Genomic DNA, 25,655 nt, shown 5'->3' on the forward strand with positions numbered 1-25,655 from the left:
ACTATGTTCCACTACGTTGTAGTATGTATGTGTGTGTGTATACAGATGCAAATGGTATTTCTATATCACAAACCGAGCAAAAAAGAAGCAGAGCACTGAAAAGAGTGAGCTCTGCCCTTGTTTAAATATTCAAATAACATAAATAACGTTTTTAGCATATTTGTCCATTCTTTTCAACAAAATGTGCTTTGTGTTTGCCATACAGTGAAAATGCATATAAAATCAACGACAGCTAGGAAACTTTGGAAATGGTGGGCGTCAATACAACCATGAGCTAGCTAAAAGACAAAGGGGCCAGTTTATATATGGGTGGACGGCGCGTTGTCCCCGGTGGAGAGGCCACATTTATAAATGAAGGCCAAGCAAGCAGTCATTTACAATTAGGGATCCCGGTTTTATGGTATTTATGTTTTTTATCATTTCCGTCTGTTTTTATCCATATTTATTTTTTGTCATGTATCTGTATTTATCCATATTTATTATGGGTTTTTGTGAATAAAGTAAAGCTGAAACTGGTATATTTCCACGTTTATTTAACCAATAAATACGCAGTCATGCTTGAATGCCTGCCATGTTTCAGTGATATGAACACCCGCAGAAGATAAATCAATGCACTTATATGAAAATATGCACATTTCAGTATCCTTGTGCATAGTCACTGCGGTTTAAGCCTCTTTACTAAAATTCCTTTCTTTTTCAACTCCCTTTCCTATCAACCCACACAGTTATTTGCCTGGCAGTCATGGCAAAGTGTAGTTAGAATCACCCAAAAAGCACCCAATTTCCGTTTTTATCCACATTTAAAAATAAATACAGACAAGAAAATAAATAGTTTTCTGTCTGTATTTGTCTTTAAAAAGCTGTAAAAACTGAAAACAGGGAGCGTAACTTATAATGCATTGGCAGGAACAGCCGGTATGTTCATGGAGTTGCAAGCAAGCCTCTACCCACCCTAGTGGTATGATATTTTTCAGCACAATCTCCATTAAAAAATCTCAGACGTTATAGGTGTTGCAGGCAATTAAAACAATCTTGGCACATCATTTCACATTTTTCAAAATGTACTTTGCATCTTTCTTGACATCTTCATTTATGTTTGAACAATAAAACATGCTTCTTTTTAATTTGGTGTCACTCTGAGGGTCAAGGGTTGTACAGGCAGCCTTACACACCCCAACACAGGACCATCAGAGAGACAGCCCAAGTGTTTTGATGGAGGAGGTGTTCTGCCCCAAAATTTATAGGAATTGCCACTGTTATGTCAACAAAACATAATTCAATAACACAATTAAAATAACAAACCAGTTGTGCTCCAATAAGAATAGTCCAAGCTAAACTGCCAGCAGGGGCATAGCTTAGTCAGTGCAAATTAGGGGGTGTGAATCTCAAATTTCTCAACTAAAAAGGCAGTGAGCTGTTGGGGAATAGTTGAGGGGACCGAGGTTCTGAATGAACTTTTCCCAAGAGAAGCCGGGCCAGTACTGATTTCCATTATGTGGGCATGAGGGGATAATTTAGTGTTTGATTGACAGGTACTCTCTTGCTATGGCAACAGAGTATTATCTCTACCCAATTCAAGGTCTACCCACCTGATTTTGAGTTGGGCAGACTGCAAGTTTTATGTTGACCAAGTAAACTGTACACCATTGTTGTGAAACGTCCTCCAACGGCCCAATGGAGTAAGTCCTAGTTAGAGTGGATAGTCTGATTCTTAGTTCTGTTCTGAGCGTTTAATAGTTACCTTTTTTTGTTACTGTCCGTCACTTCCAGGTCTACCCAGGTCTACCCTGGCAGTAAGGAACATGTGTGGGTCATTCATTTCTTTTTATTTTTCAAAGCAAACTCCTGCTTTAGGAGTTTGTGTTTGAAAAAATAAAAAACCTTGGAAAAGTTTGACGGCCGACCATCATGCTCAATCAAACATTTCCTACATTGACAGGAACTGACATGATGGAGGGTCATGCCAATGTATAGACATTTCTAAATTTGGTGGGTGGAGTAAAGACAGGATGGCAGATGTAAAGTCCTCCCTGTCTGTCTTTAACCCATCTGCAAACCCAAAATCAGCAACCCCCCCCCCCACCCCCCCACCAGTTTACGATGACACAGTGGGCAAAAACAATGTTTTGGAATATCACCCCAAGCAATTGCCAGTGGTTTGATTATTTCCAAGCATTTATCCCATCTCCTATTGGGGGTTTCATTACTATGCTGCAAACCTGATACTGGTGCAGCTTTCGAAGCCTACTGTTGTCAATGTTTGTGAATTCCAGAAAGTAGTACATTTTTATCCATTAAAGGATCACTACTGTGTGTGCAAATGTGCAACTTTTTGGTAAACCGAGCATTTTATATATTTAACTTCAAAATATGAAAAAGTTAAAAACTCAAAGTGAAATCAAGACAAGAAGAAAAACCAACACACACATAGCAGACCCGACTCAGGGCTCCCCATACAGAACTATCAACGCAAGAAAGAATTTATGTGGGTGGTATTACACCCTCAACACCCCCAGAAGCTATAATTTTACTGCCAGCCTCAGTCCTCTCTGAACTGGAACACAAGCAAGCCAAGACTGATTTTGCCATGATTGCGGCTCTTCAGTCGGGTGTAGCTCGATTCCAGTGGCACAGTGATTAAATGGGTCTGATAGATTCCAGTTCACAAAGCAAAAATGGACACCCATTTTAGAAATCTATTTTTTCAAATGAATAGTCGGGCTTCGACAATTGAAAGCTGTTTCAGGTAATTTGGGTGTGATTACTATGGAAACCTGCACAGTGTGACAACCATTTCTGAAAATTATGCATCTGGTCAATAATTGGTATAAACAAATGCAATCACTATTCCTTTTTCAGGGTTACATTGATTCAATTTGTAAATTATAATTTACACAATATCTTATTCCAGCGATCACCTTAGCGCTATTCGAAACTATATTGGATTGCAGCAGGCTTCAGAGCCATTTAGCAGCATTGCTTTACAGTCCTGGCCATTTCTTTCCTTATGAGTTCACCCAGATGTTAGCACCCTTCGCACCCTATGACAAGCTTGTTTGATGTAAGCAACAGTTGGGATGGTGTCAATGACCTTTGTATGTGGAAGTGGGACAGAGCCAGCCACCATTCCAAAAGATTCTGTTGGGCAGTTTTCTGTTTTTGAGTGGAATAAAGGCCTTGGTTTGTGGGTGGTGACTGTGGTTGCACACCAAGTTAGGAGGATTGTACATTGGTAGTTCTGCGTTTGCATCTTAAACAAGAAGCTCTTGTTCGTCTGATGTAGAAAAACATGTAATTGCGTAACCTTCCTAATTATTTGGATGCAAAACGCTGCTGGTGGTAAAGGTGCAGGTATGTGGCAATATTTATGTTCTCTGACAACGTAGCTAGTGTCAACAGAACTTTGATCATTATGCAATCTTCAGACCTAAGAGGAAACCACATAGAGTCTGGCTCACGTCAAATGACGTATGCAGGACTACACAATCCATTATATTCCTATTCTTTTGGCTCCAGAAACGTTAAACATATCTTGTAAAGGCAGAAGAATACTGATCTGCACATCTTAAATGTGACCACCATAAGACTGAAGCTTTATTCCATTATATTCAATAAAATTGCAATAGATTTCATGGGTTAGGCTGAGCCCCAGTTACAAGCCAGGGACAGTCCCTAAGCAAAATGCATGTCTACAAAATACTGATGTCCTAGTTTACCAACTTTAAAATATGCTCTAAAATTCTACAGGGATTGAAAACAATTGAATTATTCTTCCTAGATGTCAAAGTATGATCTTTCAGCTTTATGAAGAGGGTTCTAATTTCCTTTAAAAGTCTTCTCTTTAGCCGTCAGCTGTACAAACTGCTGAGCCTGAGAAATCTAGTTTGATATGCACAATAGATGTAAATGTCAGCATTATTTTTTAAAGATTTGTTTATTAGAATTTTCCAAGAAAAACACATGGCAAAACAATGTTAGCCCTTCACCAAATCCACAAATCAATACTTTACAATTCCTTTCAGTTGTGATTCTCAAAAGCCCGCCCCACCACTCGACCAGCCCACCATATTTTCAACCATGTATTTGTCCATAATCAGTGTGCACATTCCTGCAGCCTAGTTTCCAGACACATGCCAGTGGCTCTACTGCCCATGCAAAGGTTTTGGGGGACAAAGGACAGCCCTGCGTCTTCCCCTGCCTCATTTCCCAAGAGTCCATATTCACACACTGGTGCACCTCCATGCCACTGGCCGCATGTATAAGAAGAACCGCAGACAGTGAGTGAAATTGGTGCCGAACCCCATATGTCGCCGGACAGACCACATATATTGCCACCCTACTGTGTCGAATGCCCTCTCAGTGTCGAGGATTGCCCCCGCGTAACTATCCATGGAGGTGGCCAGCATAAGCATTATATGATTCAAACACCAAAGGTTAAAAATGGTGTTCCTCTTCACAATAAACCCAGTTTATCTGAGTGTATCTGTGCCTGGACCACAGTCGGGAGTCTGTTGGGCAACAACTTACACAGTTGTTTTAGGTTCATGTTAAGCATTGACAGGGTATATAAGAAGAGAGCTCGGCAGGATCTTACCCTTCTTTAGGTAGTAGCACTATCCTTGCCTGTCTCATAGTCCGTGGTAACTACTCTTTCTCTCTCACCACCCTGTACACTTTTCAAAATAAATTGAGTATGACGAACAGCAGCATCTGATACAATTCCGCGAAAAGGCCATCAGTCCCGGGGGTCTTCCCAAGCTTTAAATCCACCAGTGCTTCAATTATCTCTTCCAACTCTAGGATGGGCTTTCATGAATGTTTGATGCTCCTGGCCCAGCCGGGACAGAGTAGCAGTCTGGAGATTCTCCTCCAGAACATCTCTCTTCCAGTGGTATCTAAAAGATGCTATCCTGCAGATATTCCACATAGGAGGCATATATCTGGTCGTAAGGCACCATGACCTCCCTTGCTCTTGCGCAGAGAGAGAATATGGGACTGTGGCCTACCTCTTTTTAACAGCCATGCCACCATTCTGCCTGCCTTACCACCTTCCCTAAATAATTTTTGTCTATATTGGGTGTGGGATTATTTCTCGAGTTGTGCCCAAGTGTCTGATCTGCTTCAGATGCTGGCAGGCGCTAGGGTCCCGGTCAGTGGAGTTATCCCAGCCCGCCTGCCTATGTTACAGAAGGTGAGGTCCCGCTCTAACTGCAGTCAAACTCCATGCATGTAGCTCATACATTCACCCCTTAATGCCACTTTATAAGCCTCCCATCCAGTCAGCCTGCTGTCAGCAGTGTTCGAGCTCTATCAGAAGAAGCATGTAATGAACTCTGTAGCACGCCCACGAAATGCCTCGTACTGGAGCAAAAGCAGGATCTTGGATCTAACCCACACCGAAAGCAACTTGACAATTAAGGAGCAGTGGTCTGATAAAGGTACCCCGGATTTTCAAACATGTTGATGTCCTCTTTCCAGACTACCACCATTTTTAACCTGCTGTGGACCCTATGTACAGGGAAATAAAAGGAAAAGCTGCTTTCACCCATGCAATGGCGTCCCCAGATTTGGCCTCCAAATCCATGTGAGGCTTGTGGGCTTGTCTAGAGGAAGCTCTTTTCAGCCTCTAGCTGAGGACACAGTTAAAGTCCTCCACCCATACGAGTAACATGTGTATGTAGGGGGCCCTTAGGTTCATCCTCGCAGGATAGAACCATTAGTGATCCACATGGGACGCTTAAAAGTTCACAATGCAAGTATCATAACCATCCAGTGTTTCCACAACAATAACAGAGCACCCCTTGGGGGCGAGGTGCACCTCCTTCTGTAAGAAAGGAACTCCCATTGCTATCCATGTCACCACCCCTCGAGCATAATTGGAATATTTTGTGTAAACAAATGTCCACACCATCTTTTTCCGAGGTGTGAGGCCTCCACCCTCAGCAAATGTGTCTCCTCGGAGGAATGCCACCCTCACCTAATATCGCCACAGGTAGGAGTGCCCATGGTATCGGTTAATGTAGTTATTTACCCCACAGACATTTCACGTAGCTAGTATCCTATTCATATTTCATTTCATAAATCTTCATTTCGGCACATTGTGGCCATAAAAGATTCATATTGTAGCCTGGGGGATACCTCCCCCTTGTGGATTGCCTGTAGGATGGACAACATAGACCTCTAAGTCTCACACACCAGATATAACTCTCAAGACACCGTGCACGTTAACTGGAACCCAACTACCCTCCGCTAAGCTTACCATCCCACCCCCGCACTTTGGACCGACAACTCACTATCCCCACCGCCGGGCTCGCCCTGGTGTAACATCTAGGTTTCCCCTCCAGCCACACACCAGCATTGCCAGGACTGCGGGCATCAGGGCAGGACAGTGTCACTTATGGGCAGCGACTCAGTCCCCTCGATCTACTTGTAAAATTCCTTTGTGAATTGCAAAAAAATCATAAACTTACATAAAAGTGTAAGTTTACATTTGTGAATCCAGCCCTGTATGTATGAACACTTGGAAGTGTGATTAAAATAGTGACAAGATGTGTTCCATAGTGTATGCAGATTGCCATGCACCATGGTCCTTGGGCACAAATTAGCTGCACCACCAGTTCGAGATGTGAAACTTAAAGTAATGCCCTGGTGCACTGCAAGTGGGAGAGCCTAAACATGTTAACCGAACAACCACTGTACCATTACCAGAAGATGACCACAAATCTCCTAGAAATATCCTTGACTCACTTTTAGGGGGTATTCAACATTTGACTATGGTTTAGTAAAAATAATCAAAGTATGTTAATGCATTAGTCTATAATAAAATCAGACTATCAATAGCTACATATACTCTGATCAGCAAGCATTTCATCCCAAAAGACAATTTCAAAGAAAGATGTACAAACGTTTTACATACCAATTCAAGAGTAATAGAACTGACTTCTCACTGATCTACTCTTTACCTAAAAATATCACTCAAATTGTAAATACATCTCAAATACAAATCAGCTCTCCAACTCAAAACACTCTGGTTCAAGAAAAGCCCAACTCTATCTCTCTCATTCTCTGGGAATGCCTCTCGTGTTCTGGAGTGGCCTGCCTTCTGAAATCAAGGACGCTCAATTATATCAGATCTTCCAAAGCAAATGAAAACCCCACCTGCTCATCCGACGCCTACAGAAGTGAGTACTTCCGTTCCCTTGCACTTGTCACGTGCAAATACAACCTCTGTTCCATAGGCGTCAATTCACCATAATGCTAATAAGTGGAAGTGACATCATGTGTCCTTCGATGCTCAGGGACATCACAGGAAGTGACATCACTTTATCCTAATGACAGCTCCTGACTTTTGACTCTGATGTTGTGATAGTGATATGAAGTGGCATGATGATGAAATGAAGGGAAACAGTCCAAACAACACGGGCAGAGCCACCCGTGTTTCAACCACGCAAGAGCTACCACGCTCGCCTTAACCATGCACATGCCTTAACCACGTATATGCGTGGTTGAGGCATTGCGCTGTCTAACTGCTGCTGCTGCTGGGTGGAGGCAGGAAGGATTGGACGCCGATGAAGGAGACAGAGGATACAGTGTGGTAAGTGGATCTGGGCCCGGGTTTTGGGCAGGTAGTTCGTAAGGGACGATGTTGTTTTTGAGGGCTGGAGAGGTGGGGTACCTTTTAGGGCTTGGGGAGGGTCGGGTAGTTTTTTGAATTAGGGTTAGGGTTTCAGGACTCAGGGCAGTGGGAGGGGTTGGGATAGTTTTAGAGACAGCACGTGGTGGAGGGGGTTTGAGGTAGTGTATGTTAAGGAGCCGGGCTTTAGGCCTCAGGGCAGAGGGAGAGGAATGGGTAGTTGGGGTAGTTTTTAGGGCTTAGGGGAGGGGGGTAGTTTTTAGGGCTATGGGGGGGTCGGGTAGTATTTTTAATTAGGGGTTAGGGTTTTAGGCCTCAGGGCAGTGGAAGAGGTTGGGGTCGTTTTAGGCACAGCGCGGAGTGGGGGTTTCGGGGTAGTGTATGTTAATGGGCAGGGTTTTAGGACTCAGGGTAGGGGAGGGGAATGGGTAGTTTTGAGAGAAGGTTTTGGGCCTAGGGGTTTGTAATTTAAGGCTTAGGGCTGAGGGTAGGAGTCTTGGAGTAGTGGCGACCCTAGCCATGCATACCCCCCTTACCATTTATTCGTTTACCATCAAATTGCGTGGTAAAGGCATGAGTGGTAAAGGAATGCATGGTTAAGATGCATTTGTGGTTCGGGATGGGTGCCTCTATTATACAATCTGAAATGAAACATGGGACATTGCAGGAGGTCACAATGTGGATCATACACTGTGCTAAATTAATTAAACACAATTTGATTAGAGCACCTGCAAACACCCCATAATAATCAAAGTTACATATAATTGTGTGGATCCACATCGAAGATGCGTCATGTAGCCCAGGCTATGCATCGATTCTGAGATAAAGCGAGGCTTCGATGCGAGGTTCTGTTGCGTCGGTGTTGAAGATCCCATCAATGGGATATGCAATGTGTAGTCCGGTTGTCGGGGATGTGACATGTAGTCAGGGCGATGCATCAGTTGTGAATAGCTACTGCGATGCAGAGTCCGTTGTCATGGCTGCCGTCGCCGAGAGATGCAGGGCCTGCGGCGGGGAAGCTTTGTGCAGTGGTGGTTCTGAAGGCTGTGCGGGTTGTAGCAGTGATGCTAGTCTTTGCAAAGGGTCTCATCCATGCAGTGGTGGCAATACGTCGGTTCTGCTTGGGTTTTCGTCGTGAAGCGAAGGATGTGCATTGGTTCTGCTGGAAACACATGCTGGTAAATAGCCTTAGCTCAACTTCCAAGGGTCAAGGACTGGGGTGGCACCTCTTGGCAGGGCAGACTCACAGATGGCAGAGTCCAGGTGCAGATGCATGGTTGTTGGTATCCTGTGATGTCCATGAGGCTTCAGAGCAAGAGGCTAACCAACTATCCTTTGAAGTCACTCTGGGTTCTGGGTTCAAGCGATGCAGGTCCAGTCCTTTTCACCCAGGCAGGAGGTCAGCAGACAGCAGGTCACAAAACAAAGTAGGAGTCCAGCACAGTGCAGGCCAGTAGAGAGGATTCCTTCAGCAGCACAGCAGTCCTTCTTCCTGGCAGAGTTTCCACAGGTCCAGAGGTGTGCTGAAAGGGTGATGTCTGAAGTCCATCTTTTATACCCTGGTAGCCCTGGTTCTGGAAGGTGGGAGAAGCTTCTAGACAGTGGGTTTGAATTCCATGGAATTCCGTGCCTCCCCTGTCCTGGGTCCAAGCTGGCTGAAGTGACAGTGCAGGGTCATTAGGTATATAATGCCACTTGCAGACGTGGTGGAAAAACATGTTTTTACACTCCTATTCTATGGTGATGGCACCCAGATCATTGCCTCCCTGTCCTCTCAGGAGAATCAGAGCACAGGAACAATGAATAGTTCTCTTACTCAAGTCTGCTCCTGGATGAACTCTAATTCTTTGAAGTTAAACGGAGACAATACTGAGGCACATGTTTTGGGAAAACTTCCCCGTCTCTAGGACCCGCATTTTTGAGCCTGAGGTGATGTGCACCGTACCCGCCCCTGTCCCAGTAGTAAAAAATCTCAGCATCTCAATTATGTCTATGAGTCATCAGATCTCTAAAGTGCCCATTACTTGTGTCAGCATTTTGGTGTGAAACCCAAAATCTTTGGGTGTCTTTCGTTTTCGGCCCAATGAACTGTTATTCAAGCCTTGGGGATTTCGGGGCTTGATTAAAGACATATCTTGCATCTTGGAGTAACAAAGAATCTGCTTAGACAATTTCAAATAGTGAAGAACGCAGCAACAAGACTTTTACTTCCTCCCCCCAAGTTCTACTCTACTGCGAGCCTGCTTTGCGAGCTGCGCTGGCCCCCTGTTGAATGTCGTATCCAATTTAAGGCACTGTGTTATGTACATAAATGTCTGTCAAACTCATGTCCCTCCTACTTAAGATCCTTGGTGCTGCTATACACTCCCAGCTGTTCCCTATGATCAAGTAACTTGGATATCGTAGTAGTTTCTAGAGTTAAGAGAGCTAGGCAAAGAGGCCAAGACTTTTCTTTTCTTATGCCCAACGTTATGGTATTCTCTCCTGGCTGAGCTTAGATCATGTGGTTTACTCTCAGTCTTCCGCAGGAAACTCAAAACCGGGCTCTTTTTAAACTCTGACACCTAAACCAGTTTCTACTGTGCACCTTGTTACCTCATTGCAGCGTAGCACTGGGAAACTCTTGGCTGGGTATCCATGCGCTCTATAAATCTGAATAATAATAATAATAATAATAACAATTAGGCCCTTTGTGTGGAGACCAGACAAAACCTATTCTGGTGTGAGGCTGCATTAAGCTGCTCCCTCCCATCCTGCCAATGATAGCCCATGCAGCCACACATAAGCTCCCATTGTGTGTGGCTGAATAGAAGGAATACAAAAATTCCATCTGCCAACTCCACCCAGCCATGAGACAAGAGACAGGCTGCAGGTACGTACAGTAGCGGTCGGTGGTGGGAGTAGCGGCCGGGCGGTGATGTGGGGAGGGACAGAGTGGGGGGTAGTAATCTATGGATTACGCAGGATTACAGGTAAGTAAACATATAAATAAATAAAACAAATTTTGTTGCGTGCACTGCATCGCATTTGGGGGTGCAGTGCGTGCAACGAAATTCGTTTTATATATTTATTTGTTTACTTACCTGTAATCCTCCGTAATCCATGTATTACTACCTCCCACCCTGCTCCTCCCACTCCCCACGTCACCGCCCAGCAGCTACTCCCACCACCGACCGCTACTGGGCACCAATGGGCCAATGACAGAAATTGTCAACTTTCTTAAAGTGGCATTTTCAGAATTACAATTTAAAATCCGACTTCATCATCAATTAGTATTTTACATTGTGATTGCAGAGACACCCAACATGAACCGATTATCTCTTCTCCTTTGAAAATTACACTTATAATCACAAGTTTTAAATTCTTGCATATACATCAAACGCTATTAAGGATTAGACCACCTATCATTCCAGGGGGGAAAAAGAAAACAAGGTGCTGGATTATGTATTGTGTGGGGGTGTCAAAATTGATCCGATCTACAAAGTCCTAATGTCAACTCTCCAAGATGATATGAATAAAATGGAAACAACCTGGATGGCGAAATTAGGGGATCCAGATGTTGATCTAGTTAAAGCTCTTGAATTAGCTGGGAAATGGTTCTGCTCTACGAATTTGAGAGCCCAGCATTATAAAACGTATTCAACCTATACTTCACCCCAGATAAGCTATTTGGGTGGGGCAAGAGGGAAGATGACAAGTGCCCTAGATGCTCTGAGGGGCAAGCTGATCTTGCTCATATGTTTTACGATTGTAAAAAACGATCAGAAATTTTTATACATATCCAGAAACTCTGGGAGGGGCTGCTAGGTATTAAGATCATCCTATCCCCTACCCTAATGATCCTTGGGCATGATAGTAACCTAAGTCTGAAAAAGGAGGAAGAAGTGTTTGTGTTTATGTCTGTCGCGATCCTCCGGATTATGCTGGCAGCAGGCTGGAAGGATATTGCGGCTCCCTCCTTCCAGATGTGGCTCTCCCGCCTGTTAGGTGTCCATAATATAGAGACAGCCCTATATAGGTGAAGAGGTAGGAGAATGAGAGAGCTAGGGCAAAACCTAGGGGCCCGTTAAAAACCTAGAGAGAATCTTGCCTACAACATGAATAGGATTTCTAGGATGTCTTACTCGATCTTATGGTTTTTACTCCTGACTTAGATGAGCTGTTGTATTATGTATCTATTTGTATCTCGTGGTTTATGAACTTATTTATATCTGTCTTGTTTTTAACTATGTGATACGCGTATAGTGGTCTTATGGTTATCGACTATTATTTTCAATGGTTTTTACCAGGTAATCAATCAAAATAAAATAATAATAAAAACAAAATGACACTTACAAAATGGAATAAGGCAACTCAAATGTTATCCTTTGGGTGAGATAGGCCTTGCAGTACTGAAAAACAAATATGAGAGTGTTTCACTAGCAGGACATGTACAACTTAAAAGTACATGTTCTACTTTTAAATTTTTTGCACTGTGCCCTCTGGGCTGTCCAGGGCCTTCCATAGGGATGACTTATATGCAGTAAAAAGGAAGGTTTGGGCCTGGCCAAAGCTTTATTTTGCCAGGCCCACATGGGAGTTTAAAACTGCACACATAGGCTCTGCAATGGGAAGCATGAGACATGCTTAAAGTGATAATTAAGTGGGTGGCACATTCAGTACTGCAGGCCCACTTGAAGCATTTAATTTACAGGCCCTGGGCACATGTAGTACCACTTTACTGGGAACGTATAAGTAAATTAAATATGCAACTTGGGGAATAAGTCATTATTACCATGCTTAGAGGAGAGAACAAACGCACATTAGCACTGGTTGGCAGTGATAAAGTGCCTAAAATCCTAACACCAGCAAAAATGAGGTCAGAAAATGTGGAGAAGGAAGGCAAAATGTTGGGGGAAGACCACCCTCAGGCTGACAGGTCTAACACAATGGATTATTAAAGATTCTATTCCTATATTCAAGTCAACCCATGTGTACAAAAAATAAACTATAGTAGCCAAAGTCAGGGTGTCTGGGGTGATATCACATCACTTTCAACTATTGAGATGTACAAGACATGTATGCTAGTAGTCTTCGTTACTTTTTACATTGCGCTAGCGCCACTAGCCTGCAGGATGACATGAGATGCACTTTTTAGACGTTTTAGGTGGGATGAAAACTTGGATAATAGAATAATTTTAAATATAGACAATATTCTGGTAAAATGTTCTGCTGCTGATGTTGCCATCTGGGATTTGGGCTTCGAGCACTGAACTTTCAGCTTCAAGGAGAAGACTCTGTTGGTCCACTTGACATCTGGGTCCAACTTTATAAAGGTTTGTTTGGGAGTAGGTGTGATACTGCACCAGAGAATGAATGGAAAAAAGTTTGTAAAACGCAACCAGCTGCCCCCAAAGGAAGCGTCCCGGTGCTAAAGCAAGTAGAGAAGCTGAGAACAATATTAATTGCAATCTCCCAAAAACAATCTCTATACTTCTGTAAACAAACAGGTTTTTAAATATGAATAAAAAACAGTTTTGGAAGCTATGCCCCGAAGATGCTCGGGTAGGGAGTTCCAAAGAGTAGCAGTCTGAAAGGCAAAGACCTCCCACCTGGTCTCGCCTTGTGTATCCTGGGGACACACAGAGGATTGTGACTTGTAGCGCGAAGTGCTCATAGCAGTGTGTTCTCAGCAGAGTGTACTTGTTTATTCTCTTCTGAATATACAATGGGCCTTTTTGTACAAGGCTCCTTGGGTAATCATTAGAGCCTTAAATGTAATTATTTGCCTCACTGGTAACCAATGCATGCGCATCGGCCCTTTTTGCACCCACTCTCTTTTGGGGGTGTTTAAAACCAGTCTGGCTGCAGTTGCAGATAAGGGCTCACATTTGTGAGTTCTTATTATGTCACAGGAGGTGTGTTTCCATCACTGTGTAAGATCTGCAACCAGTCTCTTGCAGATGGGGTGGTGCCACGCCAATGGAAGCAGGCTGTGGTAACACCACTGCTAAAAAACCCTCCCTTGATTCAGAATGCCTAAAAAACTTTAGACCGATATCTCTTCTCCCCTTCCCGGCCAAAATAATTGAGCGGGTAGTAAGTGGTACACTGTCCACACATTTAGAGATGGCTAAACATCTGGAGGAGGAGCAGTTTGGGTTCCGACCGGCTCATGGTACTGAGACGGCATTGGTGACCGTAATGGATGAGCTTCGGGGGCGGGCAGACAGGGATCAGGCAGCAGTGTTGATTCTGCTGGACCTGTCTGCCGCCTTCGATACGGTAAACCATAACATCCTTCTGAGGCGGCTGAGAGAGGTGGGAGTGACTGGAGTGGCCCTTAGATGGTTTCACTCTTTCCTCTCAGGGAGACAGCAGGCGGTCTCTCTTCCCCCTTACCAATCTGCCCCCACTCAGGTCCAACATGGGGTACCTCAGGGCTCGGCCATCAGCCCTATTCTTTTTAATGTTTACTTGAGACCCTTGCTGGCGATCATCAAGCGATTTAACATCAAGGTCGTCAATTACGCTGATGATACGCAACTCATTCTCTCCCTGGAGGGAGCCCAGTCCATCTCAGTAGAAGGGTTTCAAGAATGTTTAGAAGACATGTCACAGTGGCTGAGGGAGAATTCACTACAGTTTAATATAGCCAAAACAGAGATGATGCACTTTGACGTGCGCAGACACACAGCAGGGCCGCCCAGGAACCTTTGGGCCCCAGAGTTCCCCAATCCTGGCCAGCCGGTCAAGACAGTGCGCAACCTGGGGGTAACATTTGATTGCAACCTCTCCTTGGAGGCACATGTGGCGAAGGTGGTGAGCTGCTGCCTGGCTATTGTTCGTTCACTGAGGAAGATTTTCCCTCTTTTACCCCATCAAGCCCCGCGTCCTGATAGCACGCAGTATGATCCTCGGGTGGACTACTGCAATGCTTTTCTCCTCGAATCCCCCGCATTCCTCTTAGACAGGTTACAGCGGATGCAATCTGCCGCGGCCAAACTGGTACTAGGCTGGCCGAGGAGGTCGTCCGCCTCTGGAGCACTGGCGGAGCTGCACTGGCTCCCTGTGAGACAAAGAATTACATTTAAATCCCTTTGCCTAGTGTTTAAGGCTCTACATGGGAAGGGACCTACCCCCCATCAGAAAAAATTTGAATGGTACGTTCCCAACAGAATGCTTCGTTCCGCTGGGGGCAAGCTTATAAAAGTACCCCGCTTCCAAAACGTTAGAGCAGGGGGTAGATAATTTGGGGTCACTGCGGCCAGGTTGTGGAACACTCTACCTATTGCACTCAGACAACATGATGATCTTCTTGCTTTCAGAAAGAAATTAAAGACTTGGCTATTTCCTAAGAACTAGATCTGTTTTTTTCTCTTCTTTCTATGCCTCCTACCCGTCGTCATGGTTGCCGTGTTACCAGCGCCAAGATGCCTGTCAGGCGATAGTGCGCTTTAGAAATTCCTCAAATAAATAAATAAATTTATGAACTGGTTATTTAAGGGTCTCATGTGATTATTTTTATTATAGTTACCCCTGAGGAAGGGCAGTTTTGCCCGAAATCCATTGGGTTTACATTATGGACGTTGTATCATAAGGAATGGTGAATCGCCACGTGTTCTTGAGTAAAGCCTGGACAGGCACTCATTGAACTTTTAGAGGAAATACTGGAATACAAATATGTACAGTTCAAAATGGATGAATCATTGCTTAAACTTGGAAAATATGTGGAAGAAAGTGTTGGAATTTCATTGGACTGTCAACTCACTTTTATTGGCTGTGCATCATGGCTTGGGGACCTGACGAGGCTTCAGCTACTTCACTTCCTCCGATACAGCCCATTTGAGTCAGCAAAACATCTAGAGGAATTCCTACACCTAGGAATTGTAGATTCCTAAATTATGAGCAATATCCAGCTGTAGTAATCCCCACTCTCTTGCAGTGAGACTCATTATGATTAACAGTGTTTTTACCCTGTTTGTGGTCACATAATTTCATTTTCTGTGCCACTAAGGAAAGCATATTTATGGTTTTGTAAAGAGATACAGTACTAGCTAGAATATTTCTGATTGGAAGGATGGAGCCTGGTAAACAGAGTTATTGGACGATAAAATGTAAGGTTACCCAGTTTTCGGGAAATGTCTTTAATCGAACTTTCAAACTTCCATAAAATGAATTACTAAAAATAAATAAAAATACATTTAGCTGATACTAATTACATCAGAAGTGTAACATCTCAGAAACTTAGGGGCCCATTAGGATGGCGGGTGGGTCGACCCCGCCAGTAGCCACAGCCGGCTCGTCGGGGGCGATCCGCTCGCCATCCTGCCATGAATGACTCCCCCGCCACATTAGGATGGCTGGGGGGGGGTCCACGGCGCACGGAAAGACAGCTTTTCTGCTTTGTCGACTCGTCGACTGGGCGGAAAACCTGTATAATATGGTGGCGGTGTCTGCAAGACACCGCCATCCATATTATGATGCGGGCAGTGAGCAGCCTTTCCATGGCGGCGTTGCTGCCATGGAAAGGCTTGCGGTCTTTGCTATTAAGGGCCCGTAGCGGGCCCCCAGGGTGTTGGGGGTGCACATAGGGAATACCTTTTGTACCCCCCTGCATTTGCATGCACAAGGGGGAAGGCACCGCGCGGTGCCTGTCACGTTGTGCATGCAAATACACAACATGCATTTTTAACATTACAGTGGGTGCTGCTTACAGCGCCACCCGCCCCAATGTTAAAAATACGGGATGCGCCCGCCAGTGTGGCGGGCGCATCTGGATTGGAATGGTGGGACCGCCGCGACATGGGTGGGCGGTCCCGTGCCCCGATGCGGTGGCGGGTGGACAAAGTCCGCCCGCTATCGTAATAGGCCCCTTAATTTGGTGAAATCTGCAACTGCAGGATTGAGAATTGACCAAAACTCCTTGAAACGAACATCGTGGAAAATGTGTTTTCATAGAAAGAAATCCTAGATTCTCCAAACATTTGCCTCGCTTATGCAAAAAATTCTTGGTTTGTTGTGCTTTCAGTGGGAGGCGTTCACCTGTAACTCTGTGCACTTATTTTATTGATTATATAAGTCTGTCAGCTGCAAATACACGATTGTGCGGCCACAGCTTTTTCGGCGTAAAAATGGCTGTGACGCACAAGTCAGATAATCTGACATATGCTGCATGAATTGACATTTTTACAGAAAAAAGGTTTCTACTGTTGAAGCAATTTTTTTAATTAAAAATGGTGCGCGCTGGGTTTGATGCAGAACCATTCACTTTATAAAAGTCAAATGATTAGTTGTTCAATACCATCGCTAAACATTTATTAACATCATTGTCCAGAGACTGTAAACATCCCCATTTGATGGACTTGGTTCAAGGGCTTTTGCAGTGCTTAGTTTGAGCCGGTGGTTGCAGGGAGGCACCAGCACTCAGTTTTGGGGACCGAAACTTATGTTTTCTCATCAGGCTGTGACACAGAGCAAGAGATGGAAGCACACAAAGACAAAGAGAGGGAAACATCGACAAAGGGAGGGAGCAAGGAGTAAAACACAACTAAAAAGTTGAGTTAAAGTGGCAGAATGGTGGTGAATTAATAAGGCATGAGGTGGAATCAAGACTGTGCACCATTGTATTCATCACCCCGCTTTCACTAGTGCCGAACGCTGGCTTCTTGGCAACATTTTGAGACCCAGCACCTATTCTTTTACAAATTAAGCACTGTGACCGCTTTTGCCCACGGCTTGAAGCAAAAAACGTTGATATTTCAATGTAATTCAAGTGGAGTGAAAAGAACGATTCAGTCTTATTCATTTTTGTCACTGTTGATAAAAATTCATGTTCAGATCACAAAGTTATCAAAGTTGCAGATATTTCAGCAGGGCGCCCACATTTTAGGAGAATGACAACATGTTGCCTCTATTCTTATGTTTTCCTCGCTCTGCACTCTCATGTACCCCCTGGTGACACTAATACACGATAAATATGAAATCTAAGGAACGTATACACAGAGCTTTTATTAATGAAAAGAGGTGATGTTTATTGCCACATAATTTACCACTCTCTACACAGTTAAGACTATGGTACTGCTGCGCTGCTGTGATGTTTGAGTTACTGAATGCAAGTATACTGGTATAAAATGTGTTGGCGGGAAACTAGGTCATAGGATATGAAGCGCTCATAAGACCAGGGCTGCTGCTCGCGATACACGCTGGAAATGGGGTTTCATGGATTTCATTAGTGTGCATAAAAAAAGAGATAGATTCTTTAAAACGTTTCTGGGATTGTGGCAATACGTTCCATCAAATGACAAACATTAACATTTGGGGACAGAATTACACAAGTGATAAAAAAGACTGTTGTCGCCCTAACGTTATTAGATTTTGGGTGTGGTTAAGCCCATGTGCACTATTTCTGCCAGAGATTTTAAAGGATATTGTAACGTTTTCTGTGCTTATTTTGTAAATCATAATGATGATATTAATTAGTGCAGGGGCCCAGAGTCTTTCATAGGAGCCTCCACCGGCGCTGCCGCGTGCCGGGGACGCCAGATACAAAGGCTGCCTGGCTTTCATTCCATCCCATGCCTCCTTCTCCTTGCCCTTATCTCACTCTTGCAAACTCTTGTACATTTCTCCTTTCTCCGTTTTCATTTCTTTCTCCCTTTTCGGACCTTCGTTCTCTTGTTCCGTTTCCAAGGAAAGTAAGTCCTGGCTGATGTGAGTGCGCGAGAGAGCGGTACAGAAGGGAGGAGACGGCTTAAGACCGCTTCTGGTTCGCATGTTGTCAGGGTGCAGAGAGACACTCCTGGCTCTAAAGATACCCGAGACCATCAGCAACCCCCGCTTTACTCCTCATCCTCATACTGCAGGCCGCTTGTCATTGAGGATGCTTACTGTGGAACCTACTATGCGTCATGTTCCTCTGCCCTTCTTTTGGATAGGGAGAAAGACATTATTTTCCACTTTTCTGTGAACCGTGGGTTTTGGGCAGTGAGGATTTGTACGATATAAGGGGCTGTTAGGTTTAAGCAATATTTTTACCAAGTTTGCCAACTCTATAATTATAGCCTTTAATTAATTTCATAAGTCTATTTGATCATATTAAGACTTTGACAAATTGTTCTTGTGAGTTTCGTCTTTTACCCTTTATCCAGATGCCTTCGGGAATGCTTTGTTCTTGATGGAAGTGCCGAGTTAGAGATGCAGGTAAACTGATTTTGTTTCCCAGAGGGTAACTCCAGGGCTGGGCCACAAAACATTTCTGACTGGCTTAATTGTATGTCCTCGGTGGTAAGTGAAGGCAGTGCTTGCTAGAAACACTTTTCATCAACATATGAGAACAGGATTCTGGCACTGGTGATGTGTGACAAGAACATTTGTGCACACTTGCTGTGCGACATTTTGTTGTGGTGGTGATGAATGTTGTATTTTTTTAGTGCAGCTGCTTATAATTGCTGCAAAGTGATTTTGTTGGTTTGTGCTGCAGTTGTATTTTATTTTGACTGTTGTCAGTCGTGATGTGCCCTGTTATGTTCTATCAATCAATCGATCAATGTTCTAACTGTGATGTTATATCACTCTTTGTATGCTATTGTGGAAGGTTTTGTTGTTTATTTTAGCTTTGTCACTAAATGTAAATCCACTGCCACCAAAAGCAGCACATGCAACACGTACCCACATACCAATGTTTGAGGTGGCAAAAGAGCGCTGCCCCAGACACCCCCAGCCCCCGCTGAGGCGGAGACTGCCCCAGCATCCCCACTGCTCGCTGCATGTGACCTGGTCCAAGGCGCTCATGCATCTGAATGTACATCCCACAGACGGCATCTCCATTGAGTCTTTGGTACACTTCAGCCTATTGGCACATAATATTCATGGGTATGTTTTATATACGTTTTATAATATACATTATTCTCACTGCTAGCTGTCTTTATCCCTGCAAGCCTTGTATCGATAAGCTATGAATGGAAACCAACAGCCCTTTTGTGATCACTTCTTTTTTCATTTACATAAAACAATTATCATTTTCGGTCCGAGAGAATCCGACAGAGCCACGGGTCCTCGTTTTGGGTAAACGTGGGTTTGCCTGGACTCGCAACTACATAAGATGATGCGCCCCCTCCCCATGTACTAACAGTAACCGTCCGGGTGTGAGCATCCACAATGTGTGTTCATTTATTATAATGTATTTAAAAGCCGCCGCAGATCCGTGACAGGCACTGTCAGCGCAGCGCTGACAGGCTGAACTCCCCGATACTACCAAGTCAGCTAAACTACGCAAATAATTCAACGAGCCCACTCATACATAGCCCCACTCACCGACCACCCAAGTGTGATGCCGCGAATTCTCTTTTATTCGTGGGTTTGCTTATCCCATTTTCTGTACCTTTTGTTTGCAAGTTGTAAACTCCGAGCAGCGGTGTGCAGCAGGGCACGCGAGAAGCCTTACCTCAGAAGTGAAAGACCCCCCTCCTGCCGCCTCCTGGTTCAACAGTAAACCCTGGCATCACAGTCCCATGGTCTCGTCCAAGGGCGCAGGCGGCAGCTCCGGGCAGCACTGTGGCGCGCCAGCATCAGGGCGCTCTGTTGTGCAGTTCCTGCACTGATGTAGAACGGCAGTTGCCAAACCGGTCACCCACTTCCTGTATTAGAACAAGGAACTTTTCGCATGCTTGTTAAAGACGAGGTTCCTGTTTTACCTCTTCCGGCGTTCTATGCCTGCAGCATCATTGAACCCTCTCTGTGGAATAACAGAATACTGCACAGATGCAGATGCAATGCTTTTAGCAGACCTGCCTAAAAGAAAGGAATAGCGGCAGCAACAAGGTGGAGTGTCCTGCTGGACACCTTCTAGTCTTCCAATAAATGTGACAGCAGCAAGGTGGAACACGTTCTAGTGTTCTGCGGGACACGTTCTAGTGTTTCAATAAATGTGACAGCAGCAAGGTGTGGTGTCCTGTGGGACACGTTCTTGTCTTCCAATAAATGTAACAGCAACAAGGTGGAACACGTTCTAGTGTTCTGCAGGACACGTTCTAGACTTCCAATAAATGTGACAGCAGCAAGGTGGAACACGTTCTAGTGTTCTGCGGGACACGTTCTAGTGTTTCAATAAATGTGACAGCAGCAAGGTGTGGTGTCCTGTGGGACACGTTCTTGTCTTCCAATAAATGTAACAGCAACAAGGTGGAACACGTTCTAGTGTTCTGCAGGACACGTTCTAGACTTCCAATAAATGTGACAGCAGCAAGGTGTAGTGTCCTGTGGGACACGTTCTAGTGTTCCAATAAATGTGACAGCAGCAAGGTGTGGTGTCCTGTGGGACACGTTCTTGTCTTCCAATAAATGTAACAGCAACAAGGTGGAACACGTTCTAGTGTTCTGCAGGACACGTTCTAGACTTCCAATAAATGTGACAGCAGCAAGGTGTAGTTTCCTGCTGGACTTGTTCTTGTCTTCCAATAAATGTGACAGCAGCAAGGTGTAGTGTTCTGCGGGACACGTTCTAGTCTTCCAATAAATGTCACAGCAAGAAGGTGTAGTGTTCTGCGGGACACGTTCTAGTCTTCCAATAAATGTCACAGCAAGAAGGTGTAGTGTTCTGCGGGACACGTTCTAGTGTTCCAATAAATGTAACAGCAGCAAGGTGTAGTGTCCTGTGGGACACATTCTTGTCTTCCAAAAAATGTGACAGCAACAAGGTGTGGTGTCCTGCTGGACATGTTCTTGTCTTCCAATAAATGTGACAGCAACAAGGTGGAACACGTTCTAGTGTTCTGCAGGACACGTTCTAGACTTCCAATAAATGTGACAGCAGGAAGGTGTAGTGTTCTGCGGGACACCTTCTAGTCTTCCAATAAATGTGACAGCAAGATGTAGTGTTCTGCGGGACACGTTCTAGTCTTCCAATAAATGTGACAGCAAGAAGATGTAGTGTTCTGCGGGACACGTTCTAGTCTTCCAATAAATGTGACAGCAGCAAGGTGCAGTGTCCTGTGGGACACGTTCTTGTCTTCCAATAAATGCAACCGCAACAAGGTGGAACACGTTCTAGTGTTCTGCGGGACACGTCCTAGAGTTCCAATAAATGTGACAGCAGCAAGGTGTAGTGTCCTGTGGGACACGTTCTAGTGTTCCAATAAATGTGACAGCAACAAGGTGTGGTGTCCTGCTGGACATGTTCTTGTCTTCCAATAAATGTGACAGCAACAAGGTGTGGTGTCCTGCTGGACACGTTCTTGTCTTCCAATAAATGTGACGCAAGAAGGTGGAACACGTTCTAGGGCCAGATGTAGGTAATCCTAATTTACCGATTCTAAAATACCAAATTTTACGGAATCGGTATTTTAGATTCGGTAAAGGGGATGTAGAAAAAAAATCGGTAAAAAATACTGATTCGGTAAAATTCGGAATCGGACAATCGGTATTTACCGAATCGTTTTTTTCTGAATCGGTATTTACCGAATCGGTATTCCCCATTCATTCCTAAGGGCCATTTGGCCCATAGGAATGAATAGGAAATACCGATTCAGTAAATTTACCGATTCAGAATATTTACAGATTCGGAAACTTTACCGATTCGGTAAATTTACCGATTCGGTAAATTTACAGATTCGGATGTTTTTGTATCCCCTACATCTCACAAGCCAAATACAGGTCGGTAAAGGCCGAAAATCGGTATTTTCGGCCTTTACCGACCAGTATTTGGTTTCCTACATCTGGCCCCTAGTGTTCTGCGGGACACGTTCTAGTTTTCCATTAAATGTGACAGCAACAAGGTGTAGTGTCCTGCCGGACACATTCTAGTCTTCCAGTAAATGTGACAGCAACAAGGTGGGACACAATCTAGTGTTCTGCGGGACACGTTCTAGTGTTCCAATAAATGTGACATGTGACCAGCCACTTCCTGAGGGCTAGCTACCGCACTTACATCCATCCATCACAGGTATCACCGGTCAGTTGATCCTGCAAATCAAAGGGGATGGGCACATGTTCCTTGGGCCACTTCCAGTTACTACAGCTATGCCTCCTTGTCATTATTCTAGTGGCGTGAGAGTCTAGGTCCCAAGCCACCACACGAGGGAAGTAGTTTGTAGACACAGGAACACACATCACAAATAGTTTCTTTTAAAGGGTAATGGTGGGGCAGTCTTCCAAGCAGGATGGCCAGGCAGGTCTGGAATGAGGACCGATGTAAGAGGCAGAAAAAGAGCAGGTGATATGTAAAGACCTTCTTGGGTCGAAGCATGGGTGGATGTCAGCTCGGTCTTGCCTTGCCTTGGACCAGTTCTCTTCTGTGTTCTTATTGCATGGAGTGGGACTCAACTTGAAGGTCAAAACGAAAGACAACGCAAAAAGACTATTAGGGACTCATGTATGGGAGTTTGATGCAGGGCAGCGCCGCAAGGAATCTTGATGCACTGCCCTGCATCAGGAATAGTATACGGTGCATTCCTGCCTTTTTCCCCTGTGCTGGCACACAATGGGCTGCCATTTGCCAACGCAGGCACCCTTGCACCATAGTGCAAGAGTGATGGTGCAAAGGGTACCTGCATTGCGGGGCTATTTGATTTTGTGCAGGAAGGGAAACCTTTCTGTACAAAAACAATCAATTCAGGCTTTTTCCTCTTTCTATGTGTCCTGCAGAAGGGAAACATCATTAACAACGAAGGCAGTACTACGCGTAACGTTTACAACGAGGCACTTACCACGTAAACGTCTTTCCAACGCGTATGCCTCCAACGATCGTCTCTACCACGAACAAAAAAAAAACGTAGGATTAAAAAGGGTGGGTTGGGGGGGTCTCCCCCCCCATAAAAAAACGATCCCGACGTGCCGAAGAAAACAGCGTCGTAAGAGAGGAAGCGGAATAAACTTCCACTTCCTCTTTACGACGTAAGAGCGACGTGGTAAAGATGATGAGGGGAAAACGAGTTCTGTGGTAACGCATGCGTGGAAAAGGCATGTGTTGCAACGGAATTCGTGGTAACGACATATAGCCCCTGCAGAATGCAACACACATAGACCGCTTGGGGTGGTGGTAGAATCTGATGCATTCCCAGGTTTTCGATTTCTCTTAAATCTTGAAATACTTCAGATTCCATGGATGTGGCGTGGAAACACCCACAGCAACACCCATGGAATGCCCCTACATGCAGTGTTCTGCATGAAAGGGGCACATATTTACACAGCCATGAAACGCCATGTAAAGTGGCTTTACGTGGCCATGTAAATATGCCCTGACACATTGCACCACCAGAACGTAAAAAAAGTGACGATCCGACGGAGCAAAAGTGATTCAAGGGGCTTCATAAATGAGGCCCTAAGGGTCTTTTAAATTCACAGAGTGATTTCTCTACCGCTCACCTGTCCCTCCTCGTTCTTGATGTCTTCAGCCCTTGTTCCCTTCTCAATTCTCAGAAAAGCGGGCTGTGTTGAGTAGCCAGGAAATAAGAATCTGGACTCATTCTCACGGCAGAACTAAGTGTGGATTTACTAGTTTTCAGCTGGTTCTTCCCACTTTCTTTTCCAGTGCTATCTAGATGCAAACATTTTGGGATATTTCCCCAACCAGCTCTCGAGCTTTCTCCCTGCTAAACCTGCTTGGAGAAGTGGTGGCTCCTTCTAGATGAGGCTCAACACCCCGCCTCTCGCATGCAAGTGCAAAATGAGAAGTAGAACTCAGCATCCTGGCTCTGCCCAAGGTCAGGAGTAGTCTGGCACTGACAGGAGTATATATCAGGGATCAACAAAGCTCTGCTGAGGGCCAGTGGTTTGTGGAGATATTGGGAGCAGGGGTGGGATGCATAGGGAGTGCCACAGTGGAATCCGAACTGGGGAGGGTGACAAGAATTTGAAAAACAAATACCGGGACTTTACACAAACATAGAAGCAGGACTACAATCCTGCAACAGCTACCTGGGCATGTAATGACTTACTGTCGGAACGAAGAATGACCGGATACAGGATGGTATTACCTAAAATGCTTGCCAACATAGAAAACACAGACAATGAGGTACTTAGAGTAATTACATGCAACTATTATGTACAGTAGCATCTGTGGTAATAAAAAGTCTGATGTACAAAGTCAGTTTGAGGTCGCAAAGCCTACGATTTGCAAAATCACAGGGTTTGCAAACACTAAATGGCTTTTTGTTACATACTAAACTCATTTTGTGATTCTGTAATATGTTACCAGATTGCAAAATGCGTTTAGAAACCCATAACTATTCCCTCTTTGGAGGCGGAATGCTTTCAGTGTCCCTTCCGAATAGCAATTCATTAAGGTATGGAGCAATGTTCTGCAACTGAAATCCAGTTGTAGGACATTGACATTTTACTGACACCTCAAAGGACCGGTTAACCCATTGGTATATGGGTAAGGGTGGGTCTTAATACCACATCCCCTTTGTGATTGGTAAAAGAAAATTTATTTATTCCTTCGATCACCTGATTGAGTTCATTATTTTGAAATCGCTTTAAGTGGGGGTGTGGGGGGGCGGGGGAGGGGATTTGAGAGAACCTGTGAGTAATCAACCTACATAATTAACCAAACAAGCCTAGAAAGGACCTAACATAACATATTTTTCTGTAGAACGTGTGGTGTGTTTATGGTCTCTACCTTGTTTTTTTAAATCCACCGTCAGCAAGGTAACCCAGATTTTTGACCTGGTTTAGAGTTAGAGCATTTGTGCTCTGGATTGTGTATATTGCTTTAGGCTAGAGGAACCAGTGTATTTACCAGTGCCATACTTGATCAAACTATGAATCGATAGACGTAACTGTGTAATAGAGGAAGCCTCCAAAATTACTTATTTTGCTATACCCGGCCAGTTGTGTCATAACATTTAGGTAATTGTGTAACCCACATATAACCCCAAGGATAGCTATCTATGCCCCTCGATTTGGGCTATAATGCACCTAAAGTTTTAGGTAAGGAACGTGATGTACTTGACGTGTTTTGGGCATCATAAGTAATTGAACTATAGTCAGTGGTGCATATAGCCTCGGGAGTTAGATGCAGCTCCTTGATGGATGGTTATTGGCA

General features: G+C 44.5%; 2 protein-coding genes across 3 annotated transcripts in view; one reads left to right on the forward strand and one right to left on the reverse strand.

The window, feature by feature from the left end:
• SLA (Src like adaptor) overlaps positions 1–20,274 on the reverse strand; it is a 94,725-nt gene extending 74,451 nt beyond the window's left edge. For both annotated transcript variants that reach the window (XM_086966243.1, XM_086966242.1), the window contains exon 1: positions 20,058–20,274. The gene's annotated coding sequence lies outside the window, so the exon portion shown is untranslated. The remainder of the gene's footprint in view (positions 1–20,057) is intronic.
• The window catches only part of TG (thyroglobulin), a 711,260-nt gene that overhangs the window by 523,132 nt on the left and 162,473 nt on the right, over positions 1–25,655 (forward strand). The gene's annotated exons all lie outside the window — the stretch shown is intronic.

Source organism: Lissotriton vulgaris, chromosome 4_1 (assembly GCF_964263255.1).
Source record: "Lissotriton vulgaris chromosome 4_1, aLisVul1.2, whole genome shotgun sequence".
In the NCBI taxonomy this organism is placed as follows: domain Eukaryota; kingdom Metazoa; phylum Chordata; class Amphibia; order Caudata; family Salamandridae; genus Lissotriton; species Lissotriton vulgaris.